The 13,722-nt window shown below is 40.1% G+C and overlaps 1 protein-coding gene across 1 annotated transcript in view; it reads right to left on the bottom strand.

The window, feature by feature from the left end:
* The window catches only part of LOC136866857 (endochitinase), a 105,372-nt gene extending 95,119 nt beyond the window's left edge, over nucleotides 1-10,253 (bottom strand). The window contains exon 1 of the mRNA XM_068227087.1: nucleotides 10,132-10,253. The gene's annotated coding sequence lies outside the window, so the exon portion shown is untranslated. The remainder of the gene's footprint in view (nucleotides 1-10,131) is intronic.
* Nucleotides 10,254-13,722: the final 3,469 nt, after the last annotated feature.

Here is a 13,722-nt window from a genome sequence, read left to right as displayed (position 1 = left end):
CACGGCATTTTTTACTACCGACTAGTTTGTAACTATATTGTGTACAGTGCAAATACATAGGCTATTACAGTACGTACAGTGTACGTATAGGTTTTAGGTAAAAGTATGCCGATAATAATTTCCAAACTCCATTAAAAATATTTCGGTGACGTACATGTTTTTTATCGTTTCTTCCACCATTCTCTGGATAACCCGGATTTTCGTTAACTCGGATCGCCCTAGTCCCAGTCGATCCGTGTAAACGAGGTTCTACTGTAGTAGTAACTAGTACCAGGTCGGTGGACACAGAGTGGACCTCGGTCCCCAAGTGGCAACGGCTGGTCCGTGGACCGACAGCTGTGCACTCCAATCCAATCACTATTGTTGATGATGATGATGATGATGCTTGTTGTTTAAAGGGGCCTAACATCGAGGTCATCGGCCCTCCAATCACTACTGATCTGCATTTAGGGCAGTCGCACAGGTGGCAGATTCCCTATCTGTTGTTCTCCTAGCCTTTTCTTAAATGATTGCAAAAAATTGGAAATTTATTGAACATCTCCCTTGGTAAGTTATTCCAATCCCTAACTCCCCTTCCTATAAACGAATATTTGCCCCAATTTGTCCTCTTGAATTCCAACTTTATCTTCATATTGTGGTCTTTCCTACCTTTAAAGACGCCATCCAAACTTATTCGTCTACTAATGTCATTCCACGCCGTCTCTCCACTGACAGCTCGGAACATACCACTTAGTCGAGCAGCTCGTCTCCTTTCTTCCAAGTCTTCCCAGCCCAAACTTTGCAACATTTTTGTAACGCTACTCTTTTGTCGGAAATCGCCCAGAACAAATCGAGCTGCTTTTCTTTGGATTTTTTCCAGTTCCTGAATCAAGTAATCCTGGTGAGGGTCCCATACACTGCAACCATACTCTAGTTGGGGTCTCACCAGAGACAAATATGCTCTCTCCTTTACATCCTTACTACAACCCCTAAATACTCTGATAACCATGTGCAGAGATCTGTACCCTTTATTTACAATTCCATTTATGTGATTACCCCAATGAAGGTCTTTCCTTATATTAATACCTAGGTATTTACAATGATCCCCAAAGGGAACTTTCACCCCATCAACGCAGTATTTAAAACTGAGAGGACTTTTCCTATTTGTGAAACTCACAACCTGACTTTTACCCCCGTTTATCATCATACCATTGCCTACTGTCCATCTCACAACATTATCGAGGACATTTTCCAGTTGCTCACAATCTTGTAATGTATTTATTACTCTGTACAGAATAACATCATCTGCGAAAAGCCTTATATCTGATTCAATTTCGTTACACATATCATTGATATATATAATAAAACATTAAGGTCCAGTAATACTGCCTTGAGGAATTCCCCTCTTAATTTTTACAGGGACAGATAAAGCTTCACCTAGTCTAATTCTCTGAGTTTTATTTTCTAGAAACAGAGCCACCCATTCAGTCACTCTTTTGTCTAGTCCAATTGCACACATTTTTCCAGTAGTCTCGCATGATCTACCCTATCAAATGCCTTAGACATGTCAATCGCGATACAGTCCAATTGACCTCCTGAATCCAGGATATCTACTATATCTTGCTGGAATCCTACAAGTTGGGCTTCAGTGGAATAACCTTTCCTAAACCCAAACTGCCTTCTATCAAACCAGTTATTAATTTTGCAAACATGTCTAATATAATAAGAAAGAATGCTTTCCCAAAGCTTACATACAATGCATGTCAAACTCACTGGCCTGTAATTTTCAGCTTTATGTCTATCGCCCTTTCTTTTATAGGCTATACAGGGGCTACAATAGCAACTCTCCATTCATTTGGTAAAGTTTCTTCATGCAAACAATAATCAAATAAGTACTTCAGATATGGTATTATATCCCAACCCATTGTCTTTAGTATATCCCCAGAAATCTTATCAATTCCAGCTGCTTTTCTAGTTTTCAACTTTTGTATCTTACTGTAAATGTCATTGCTGTCATAGGTAAATTTTAATACTTCTTTAGTATTAGTCACCTCCTCTATCTGGACATTATCCTTATAACCAACAATCTTTACATACTGCTGGCTGAATACTTCTGCCTTTTGAAGATCCCCGCATACACACTCCCCTTGTTCATTAATGATTCCTGGAATGTCCTTCTTGGAACCTCTTTCTGATTTAAAGTACCTATACAAACTCTTCCATTTTTCACTAAAATTAGTATGGCCACCAATTATGCTTGCCAATTATGCTGGTAAAACCAAATGAGCTCTATAGAGAAACCGAAGTAATAGGTGGCATTAGTGATCACGAAGCTGTTTTTGTGGTAATTAAAAATGAATGTGAAAGAAAGGAAGAGATAAAAATTAGGCCGGCCGACTGAGCAGAGGAGGGAAGGTCACGGCTCTACGCCTCTCTATTCGGGAGACGGAGAGGGGCTGGTTCCACTGTCGGCTGTCCTGCGAATGGTTTTTCGTTCTCCTGCACAAAGGCGAATGCAGGAACAGTTCCTAGTATAGACTACGGCCGCCAACCCTCTCACCTTCTCCGATATGAATCCCCTGGCCTGAGAAACGGCGACGTCGCCGTCTAGGAGGCCCGCCTCCCCCCTTCAGTGAAGAAATGAAAGAATTTAACAGTTAACTAGTACCAACCTAAGGTGGTGCTTAACTGTGATCTGTGAAGGAACACCCTCAACCCTATTATCGTCCTTTCTCACACAAATAAATTTAAAATATGACAATATGATCCACAGTAACAATTGTTATGGGAAACCTCGTATATAAATAACGTAAATAGACACTTAAAACCAAATACAGTCTGTATTTTGTACAATATCTTGATAAAACTTAAATTCTAAATATCTCAAACTAGTACGTACTATGATTAACAATAAAAGAACACAGAATAACAGAAAAAGAACAAATACGATTAGCCAATAGGCCAAACCCCTTCTATTTCCTTATTTCACAACATCCCTTACCCATTTCCTAAAACCCACACTTCAGCTATAACCAGCCTGAATCTCCTAGCCAGAGAGAAGGCGTTTCCTTCTAGGTGGCCCGCCTCCCCCTTCAGGGGTGGAACGAAAACTTGCTTCTTAATAATAATAATAATAATAATAATAATAATAATAATAATAATAATAATAATAACAATAATAGTAATATAACTAGTAGTAAATAAATAGGGGTAACAGATGTCAACTATGGTAGGTGCCGTGCGGGCCCAGCTCTGTTGGGTCGTTCTGTGGGGTTGCGAAAACTTCTGCGCCAGGGAAACCAAACAATAATTCAGTTATATACACACGAACACACTTCAAAAAACATATTAATATTCCAATAACATAAACAATCAAATTCGGTGGCCAGTGAGCTACCTAGTTTAGCTGGCCGCCCACCTTTGCCACCACTTACTAGAGAAGGAATGAACCAACCTCATGATGATGATGATAACTGATAGTATCTACAACTAAATGTTTGGAGGTTTAATTTGCAATAAAAATTGCATCTGTAACTCCTGATTTTTAGCTTTGGAACCTGATATTGTTTGAAAATAAACTTGATTGATTCTCTTGCAAATCTTTGTATAGAACATCTAGTGAAGTAATGGGTCTGTTAGTAATTTCTACAGGTCTACCTCGAAATCTCAGTAATACTAAATTAAATAAATTACCTATTTAATATTTGTTGATCGTAAAGAAAATTATTGGTAATTCAATCGTTTACCCCATAGTAACGCCCGGCTCCATGGCTAAATGATTATCGCACTGGCCTTTGATCACAGGGGTCCCGGTTTCGATTCCCGGCAGGGTCGGGAATTTTAACCATCATTGGTTAAATTCGCTGGTACGGGGGCTGGGTGTATGTGTCGTCTTGATCATCATTTCGTACTCATTACGACGCGCAGGTCGCCTACGGGAGTAAAATCAAAAGATCTGCATCTAGCGAGCCGAACATGTCCTCGGACACTCCCGTCACTAAAAGCTTTACGCCATTTCATTTTATTCCCCTAGTAATAAGAAAAATGAGGAGATAAGAGGTATTTGATTGAGATTGTGACTTCGAATTCCAGTATAGTGTGCTTAAATGCTATAAACCTGTACCAACAGACTTATTGGCATGATGATAGATCTTTTTTTAGGACAATATTTGGAACAGCGCGTCTCCGCTAACATTTAAAACGGCGTGAAATGCATTGTATTTGTAAGTATAATCGATGGTTATAAAGTATTTCTTCGCTTCCAAAGGATCTACTTTCTTTAAAGCATTGAATAATGTTTACAAGCACACGTCTCTTCATTCCTGTGCCATTGAAAAGTGTTTTAAAATGTTGAATGTCGATCTGTTTTTCCAGGATTCGATCCAGCAATCTAGAATACTGGAGATCCAGATGGTCTATTATTATTTTATTTTATGGTTCACGTTTTATGGTGATAATGGGGTACGGAAGGGATGGAAGCGAACGTGGCCTCAAATAAGGTACAGCCACAGTATTGACCATGGATGAAAATGGAAAACCACGGAAAACCATCTTCAGGGCTGCCGACAATGAGGTTCGAGCCCACTATGTATTGTTATTATTGTACCGGAGGTACACTTTTTCCGTGAATTTGAATTTGAAGTGGGCGCCTTTTAGAAGGCCACCTGTGATCTAAACCCTGAACTGTGTATTGAAAGAAGTTTGGACCGTTAATCATCAGATGGATCTACTGTCGGCTTACGTGCCCCCTCTGGTGGGAGGACGGACAATTAATTTTCAAAGGAATTTTGTACTTTCTTGGTTTGTAGGACTGAAGTGTTTGTATATCTTTTTTGTGCCAAGGTTACTAACATTTCTATCACTTCCTTCTTTCTTAAATTATTAGCCAAACAGAAATTTTTGCATAGATATTTTGTAGCCAATCAAAACTGGAGGTGTGTACAGGCCATCGGCCTAGAGAGTTCTGGAACATTCCCTCTGCTATAAAAGCCGGGAGCTTTTGGGCCAGGTGGTCTTCTTTATCGCTCCAGTTTAGAGTGCATACGGTTGGTGGAGGCAGGGTAAAGCCTTGCCCGTCGTCGGAAGGCCCACCAGCTCAAGGTAATGGCAGACATCTTTTAAATATGTGATAGCTCCAGAAAGTTAACTTGAAAGGAAGGTTTCAAAATTCATTCTTAATGTAAATTTCTGTAGTTTAACATCATCTTTTAAATATAAATTTTCAGTCAAGTCTAAGGACTCTATTCAAATCCCTGCGGGGAAATATGTAACTTAGTGAATAAAGAGTGTTCACCCCTTATTAATTCCCATTCAACTTGGTATGGGGGTGACTCTGTTTTTCTAAATCTCTAAATTGTTAACACTATTTTGGAACTTAATATTTTCGCCATCTAGTCACCCCCTGTAGTATAGGCTTAGCCTCTGTAACTTCGGGTCATAAGCCCATATAGGATTTTAGTTGGTTCTCAAAGTTCAAGTGCTTCGCCTCCTAATATTGAGTTCATGGCCGATTTTCTTAAAATTTCTTTCTGTACATGTAGGCCATTTAGTACGGGCACTTATTGCTCCTGTTAAACTTCTATCTATTCATAGCCAATTGTAAATCAGACTGTCGAACGGGAAAGACAGAAAATACTATTTACAAAGTGATCTAATGTAAAATTTGGATTAGAAATTTGTGCTTTGAGAGGCTGGACTATTGTAAATTTTGGAGCTCAGTTTCTTAGAGTGTAACTGAGTGGAGCAAAAGTGTTCATTGAGATAGAGTAACTTGGGAACTTCAAGCTAATTTTGTAAATGATTGTGTACCTGAAGTTAACTTAAACCTTTCCTGTTATCAGAGCTGATGAGCTCATCGTAATTCTATTTAAACTTTATTTGTTATTGTTCATTCAGATTATTTATCAAGTTTAAAGTCAGAAAAAGGGAAAGAAATAAAATTTCCGTGTTTAGTGTTTTAAATTATGCTCTCATAATGTCTCTGTCCACCCATTCAAGCCCGCACTTTCTTACACCTCTGCAACCTACCAAAACACGGTAACTTTTATTATTATTACTATTATTATTATTATTATTATTATTATTATTATTATTATTATTATTATTATTATTATCTAGATCACGTTCAATATTATCCTCACTGATACCCACAGTTATGAAAGTATAGCATGTGCTAACAGACCTAAGTATGAAGGTAGGACTAGCGTGACACTTTTATAACTACTCAGCTAAATAATTACAGCTAAGGTTAGCTAGATTTTTACAAAAGTCAGGTAATGGTAGCACTTACGTCGAGAAGAGAAGTAGAAAACACAGGAAGCTGATGAACATTATATTCTTTTAAAATTCTCGTTGTTCTTAGAATCTGTAGCCATTTCTGCCATTCGTGTTGAAGAGTCCAATTTCTACTGATGATATTTTTTTAAAAATTTAATCTGTTTAAGCTCCAGGGTTGTTTTTCCCGAACTCAGCGAGGGATTACACCTCTGCCACCTCAAGAGCAGTGTCCTGAAGCGCGAGAAATTTGGTCTAGGATACAATTGGCAAGGAGGACCAGTACCTCGCCCAAGAGTTCTCACGTTCTATTGCTGAACAGGGGTCTTGTGGGGAATGGGAAGATCGGAAGGAATAGGCACGGAAGAGGGATGGAAGCGGCCGTGGCCTTAAGTCAGGTACCATCCCGGCATTTGCTAAGAGAAGAAGTGGGAAACCACGGAAAGCCACTTCGAGGATGGCTGAGGTCGGAATCGAACCCCCTGTATTCATTTGGCCTTCCGAGGCTGCGTGCACACCATTGCAGTCCTCATAACACTTTTCAAATTTCGTGGCAGAGCAGGGAATCGAATTCTGGCCTGTGCGGGTGGCACTAACTACACTGGGTTTTGTATAATACATTGTTTTTTTGTTTTGTTTTTTACAGAAGGTGGTCAAAATGAACCCGACCAAGGCGGTTCGACTCACAAACCTGTGAGCTTGCATTCAGGTGATGGTTCAAACCCCAATGTTGACAGCCCTGAGGATCATTTCCCGTGGTTTCCAATCATCACACCAAGCAACACCTTAATAAAGGGCACAGTCACCTCCTTCCATGTCCTATCCCATCGTCGTCATAGAACCTCTTTGAGTCGATGTGACGTAAAAAATGGCAATAAAGGACTTTTTACTAAAGACAAAACCAATATTCATACCTACTTCTAGACTCGAACCGACATCAAACGCAACACGTATTTCTAAAATGTATTAATTCGTGTTATTATAAGTTTACGATACATTTTCTTGTTGTTTCAGAAGAATTGTAGGAACTCATGAAGCAATCCTGACTTTACGGCTGATCTTAAAGGATACAATTAAGGACAAGCTCACGTGCATGGTATTCGTAGATCTAGAAAAAGCATTCAATAATGTTGATTGGACCAAGCTATTTAAGATTCTGAAGGTGATTGGGATCAGGTGCCGAGAAAGAAAAATTATGTACAATCTGTACAAAAATCAGTCTGCAGTGATGAAAATCGAGGGCTATGAAAAAGAACCAGCAATTCAGAAATGAGAGAGGAAAGGCTGCAGTTTGCCCCCACTCCTTTTTATTGTTTGTATAGAATAAGCGGTAAAGTAAATGAAAGAGGAATTTGGAAAGAGAATCAAAATCCAAGGAGGGAAAATAAAAAACCTAAGATTTGCCGATGTTATTGTTATTTTATCTGAGTCTGCAGAAGATATGGATAAATTGCTGAATGGTATACACAGAGTCTTGGGGAAAAGAGTACAACATGAAAAATAAAGAAGTCCAAAACAAAAGTAATGGACTTTGAGTACAGTCATACAAAGTCAGGTAATGCAGGAAATATTATATTAGAAAATGAAGTCCTAAAGGAAGTAGATGAATATTGTTACTTGGGTAGTAAAATGCCTGCCTCTTACCCGGAGGCCCCGGGTTCGATTCCTGGCCAGGTCAGGGATTTTTACCTGGACCTGAGGGCTGGTTCGAGGTCCACTCAGCCTACGTGATTAGAATTGAGGAGTTATCTGACGGTGAGATAGCGGCCCCGGTCTAGAAAGCCAAGAATAACGGCCGAGAGGATTCGTCGTGCTGACCACACGACACCTCGTAATCTGCAGGCCTTAGGGCTGAGCAGCGGTCGCTTGGTAGGCCAAGGCTCTTCAAGGGCTGTAGTGCCATGGGGTTTGGTTTGGTTTTGGGTAGTAAAATAACTACCGATGGCAGAAATTAAGGAGGACACAAAATGCAGACTAGCACAAGCAAAGAAGAGCTTTCTTAAGAGCTCGACAGCTGCAGTCGCTTAAGTGCGGCCAGTATTAGCATTCGGAAGATAGTAGGTTCGAACCCCACTGTCGGCAGCCCTGAAGATAGCTTTCCGTGGTTTCCCATTTTCACACCTTAATTAGTCTAAGGCCACGGCCACATCCTTCTTACTCCTAGCCATTTTCTATCTCATCGTCGCCATAAGACCTGTGTCGGTGCGACGTAAACCAATTTGTAAAAAAAAAAAAAAAAAATCTTAAGAAAATAATGTGCTAATTTCAAACACTGATATCGGAATTCGAAAGAAGTTTTTGAAAACTTCCGTCTGGAACGTGGCATTGTATGGAAGTGAAACATGAACGATAACTAGCTCAGAAAGAAAGAGAAATGTGGTGTTACGGAGTAATGCTGAAGGCAAGCTGGGTTAATCGAATCATTTATGAAGAGATACTCGTGATGGGAGAACAGTTTTGCGACATTTAAGCAGAAGAGATAAAATGATTGGACACATCTTAAGACACCCAGGAATGGTTCAGTTGTTTTGATGTTGTTTTTTTAGGGAAGTGTAGGGATAAGAACGGTAAGGGTAGCCCAAGGTATGAATATGAGAAGCAGATTAGAGTAATAGTAGGATGTAATAGTTACGTAGAGATGAAGAGCTTAGCACAGGATAGTGTGGCATGGAGAACTGCATCAAACTAGTCTATATACTGATGAACCCAACAACAACATTTTTGTATTATTATAGGCCTACTTGTATAATGCTATACACAGTATTTCAGCTAGGAAAGGCAAATTACAGGAAACGGAAGTGTCCTTCTGAATGGAGTGGAATATGATCGCTGTCAGAATTTAAATACCTTGGGTTACTGGTATATAGAGGACTGTAGTATGAGAGAGGAGATCAGTGCAATAATAGCCCCAGGTAATTGGATTACTCTGTTGTACAGCGTTCTCAAATCGCGTAATCAGTACGGTACATAAAACTGAAAATGACAGTATATCACGCAGTAGTGACCAACGGTTCTGAAGTCTGGAGAACTACAGACATTGAAGAGGAGCCAGTGAGAAGATAGGAAAGGAAAGTATGCAGGAAATTCAATGGCACACAGAAGATAATGTACAGTGAAGAGTGAAGAAATAACCAAGAGCTTATGGATGTAAATAAACTAACAGATATCGTACCGGTATGTGAAATAAAAAAGAAATGTGTTAAGATGGTTGTGCAGAAAGTATTTAAAGGAAAACCAGGAGGAGATCGTCTGAGGGAAAGACCATGGATTAGAAGGCTGGATGATGTGGAGGGCGATTTAAGGAGGATATGGGTTAGAAGATCGAGATGTAAATCAACAAACAGAGACAACCGGACCGGAATTGCAGTGCCAAAGTGTTGAGTAAACTCATTTAGAGGCTGTATTATTTTACAGAAGATGAAATGAAATTATTATTTAAGGCAATACAAACATTTAGGTCTATAATTCGACTCGAACCGGCAACCAAAGGATTGCATCATTCGACAGTCACACACCCTGACCCTGTTCTACGCCTGCCGGCACAAAGTAGTTTGAGATGGGCTTAGCGCCGGACGAATCTGGTGCAGTAATTCAAGGCAGGTTAGGTAAAACATAACGGAGCAATAAGGAAAAAAATGGAGGTGACACAATAGTTGAAGATCACAGTCCGTAATACATATAGCATTTCTTTCAGAAGTAGTTAGCGAGTTTTGAACCTGGGATGCATTAATATACGTCTGAACCATTACGGCGGTACGTTTAAAAGTGTTCTGTAACCAGAACCAAATTTTGAATGTGAATTTGTCTTGAAAAATAAATCCTTCCTTCGTCAGACACAGAAAATTCTAAACAGTAGCATGATAGTGACGCTCGACCTACCTGTTGTTTGTGGTCCGATTAGGTGCTCGATCACGTTAGAAGTGTGAAGGAAGTGTCGCGTCGAACCGTTAAATGAGAAAATCTTGACCCATTGCCTCCTCACCAAACAGCTTGAGCCAGACAACTCCAAGCAAGTTGGGAGAGGCAAGAATCTGTTGCAACAAATAACCGGTTTCCTCCCGTATAAGCAAGATATTAGTTGCCGCCATAACCTTGCTAACACAATGACGATTCTTCCGATAAGGGAAAGGTAAAGTTAACTGAAGCATAGGTTATAGATGTCATCTCACGGAAAAGCACGCTGTGAATATCGCATAATTGACTCCATCACACAAAGTAATCGCCTGTTTTCCTACAGGCATATCCAGTCACTCAATAACAGAAAAAAGATTTAAACGAAAGTAAATAAAATAATTATCAGTGAATATCGGACCTCAGATCAGCTGTTATCAATATTATGTAATTTTCTATTACGACTAGTCATGATAAGAGGAACACTCATTTATCAAAAATCTTTTACTTTTGCGCTCGTAATGATTTTAGTGATCATAAAATAATACATGTTTATTTTTATATCCTACTGCGTTGTTTTTACAGATGGTATCAAATACACTCTAAAGAATACGGGCCACTTTGCGAGATATCGCAAGACATTGATTGCTAGCGCACCTAGCGGGACGGCCTTGAAACTGAGTGTTGTAGTATACTGTACACTATGAATTATGCCGAAAGTGTCAGGTGCCCATTAAAATACCTACCTAAAATTGAAGCTACCTAAAAGTAACTTAGAATCTATTTGAGAGTCTATTTTACGCGCCTAAAATAACTTATAAGCACCTAAAAATCCGAGGTCTACTTGCATGTTTCTGTGGTGGTTGGAAGTGTAGTGTGTTGTCTGAATATGAAGAGAAACGTGTTGGAACAAACACAAAAACCCAGTCCCCGAGCCAGAAGAATTGATTAGATGCGATTAAATCCCCGATCCGGCCGGGAATCGAATCCGGGACCTTTTGAACCGAAGGCCTCAACGCTGAACATTCAGCCAGGGATTCGGACAAAATGAAATCATTATTGGGTTTCATTATTTCTATTTCATGCAACTTTTGTAGTGTCAATCTAGCTGCCTGATGTTTAAGGTCGGGCCGCCAGGTGTATCACTGTCAACATGTCTCTCAGTTTAGTACGGGAGTATACGGAAGTGTCCAGTATTGTCTATAGTGTATTTGATGGTATTGCGTCCTGCACTGGAGTTTAAAAACAGGAACACTACAACCTTCTATATTCTCTTTAATTTGAACGATGCGTTCGCCGCCATATTGGTAAGAGGATGAGATATCATTAGAATCGAACATAATCAACGCCACCTAAGATACTAGTTAGCTGGCGTTTATGTTATGCATTAGAGAACATTGAGACTTTCGCTCGAAACAATGTTATCGAATGTTGCACTACAATCGTCTAATTCGAACACCGATTTTACCCTCACGTAAGTAGTTCTCGAGTGTTTGACCAAAACAAAGAAACGTGCACAGATATATTCATCGAAATTCCACTTGGGTATAACAGTAAATTGCAATATTTAAAATCACTCACTCCTCGAAAATGTTATACAAGATGAACTGAAACAAAGAATGGCCAGTGAAATTAACCAATTATGGTTAAAATTCCTGACTCTGCTGGGAATCGAACCCGGGTCCCCGGTGACCAAAGGCCAGCACGCTAACCATTTAGCTATACCCCCTTTCCTTGTCCCCATATCACTGACCCGGTTCATGGCTCTAGTTCCTAAGTAGAGAGGTTGGCAGCCTTGTGCTTCGCTCGATCACATCGTCCGCGATTTATCTGCGAGAAAGAAACATACGACACTTTACAAAGGAAATTTAATATGTCCTCCTATTCAATACATACAATTCAATACAATTTAATTGTCTTTGTAGGCTACTATGTTAATTTTGCTTTTTAGTGAACGCCAAAGGAATCAGATTTATTATCCGCTTTAAGAAAGCTTTTGACCTGATAAACAGGGAAATATGATTGGGAACGTGAAAGGAATGATTGGGAATGACCAGCCTATAATGAGAATATGAAGGTCGATCAAATATAAAGGGATTTTTTGTTCCTGAACATAAACAGTTGGTAGGACTGGTCCCACGCTTCTGCTATGCTTAGGCGGAACCATTAGAAATGGAGAGGGCATGCTGTTAGATATTTCCCGCTCTTTTGTCAGTAACGCTCACGATGTCGGAGCAACAGATGCACCCCACCACTGCGCAACGAATAATTTAAAAATTTCTTGCTCGTGAAGGAGTTACAGCGGCAGAAATTTGCAAGAGACTGACTGCACAGTTCGGTGATCAGACATTGTCAAGGACGCGTGTGTTTGTCTGGCATAAAAAGTTCAAGCAAGGCCGAGAACGTGTGGAAAATCAGCAACACGATCGTCATCCTCGGACCAGCATTACAGACAAAAACATTTATGCGGTTAAAGACATTATTGACAAGGATCGACGGGCAAGAGTATCAGAAATTGCATATCAAGTCGGAATCAGTTATGGGAGCTGTCAAGCAATCATCACAAACGACCTACAGTTCTGTAAAGTGTGTTCCAAATGGGTCCCTCACCTTTTGACCGAAAACCTGTCTCCAAGCTACAGGAAATGCACTGGACTACACTTGATCATCCTCCTTACAGCCAGGACTTATCGCCCTGTGATTTCCATTTGTTTGGACCGCTTAAAGAAGCTCTAGAAGGGGAATGATTTGAAGATGACAAGAATGTGCAAGACTAGGTACGCAACTGGCTGGTGACACAACCCTCTTCTTTTTATGATGAGGGCATCAAAAAGCTGCCCGTACACTGGGACAAATTCATTTCCAAAGCAGGAAACTATGTGAAAAAATAAATTGTAATTGCCTTGTGTTTTTCAATAAATTAATTTAAATAGAAAATAAAATCCAGTTTATATTTGATCCCCCCTCGTACTAGAGGAAGTTCTGGCATATAATCACATCCAGATAAATAACAATGCCAAAACCTCAAGGAAAATCACTCAAACATAGCATGCTAAAGACAGACCCAGTCAGTCGTACACTGTTTAATATCTATACGGCAGACGTCACGAAAGTAAAAGCAGCAAAATCAGAGGCAAATATAATCTTAGATGCAGACAACATGGCGACCGACTCTGAAAGCAAGAAGGAAGTACAAGTGGCAATTGACAAACTCGAGAAATGGACTAGGCAGTGGCGTGCACTGAACCCCATCTACCCCAGCGCTGCTGGGGTAAAGAACTTTGTATGAACATTTTCTAATTATTCCTTAGAGCGCTTTTTATAAAGTTTAAAAAACTGCGAACATCTAAGCCAAGCCAACTACAGCTGTCTCGACAATCCTCTCGCATTACCGCAGTTCAGCTTCTCTAGTGGGCTGGCTTTCCTTGCCAGCGCAAAAGAGAGCTACCCCAGCGAAATTTAAGGTCGCTTGGGTGACGCATGCACTTGAAGCTTCCTTATCCTGGCAGTGGAGCAGAGCTGTAGGCCCTCCGCCAACAGCAATTTACGGCGACAGGCCAACTAGCTTAGGTAAGGTAA

The sequence above is a fragment of the Anabrus simplex genome, chromosome 3, assembly GCF_040414725.1.
Source record: "Anabrus simplex isolate iqAnaSimp1 chromosome 3, ASM4041472v1, whole genome shotgun sequence".
Classification (NCBI taxonomy): Eukaryota; Metazoa; Arthropoda; class Insecta; order Orthoptera; family Tettigoniidae; genus Anabrus; species Anabrus simplex.
This window is presented reverse-complemented; position numbering and strand designations above follow the sequence as displayed.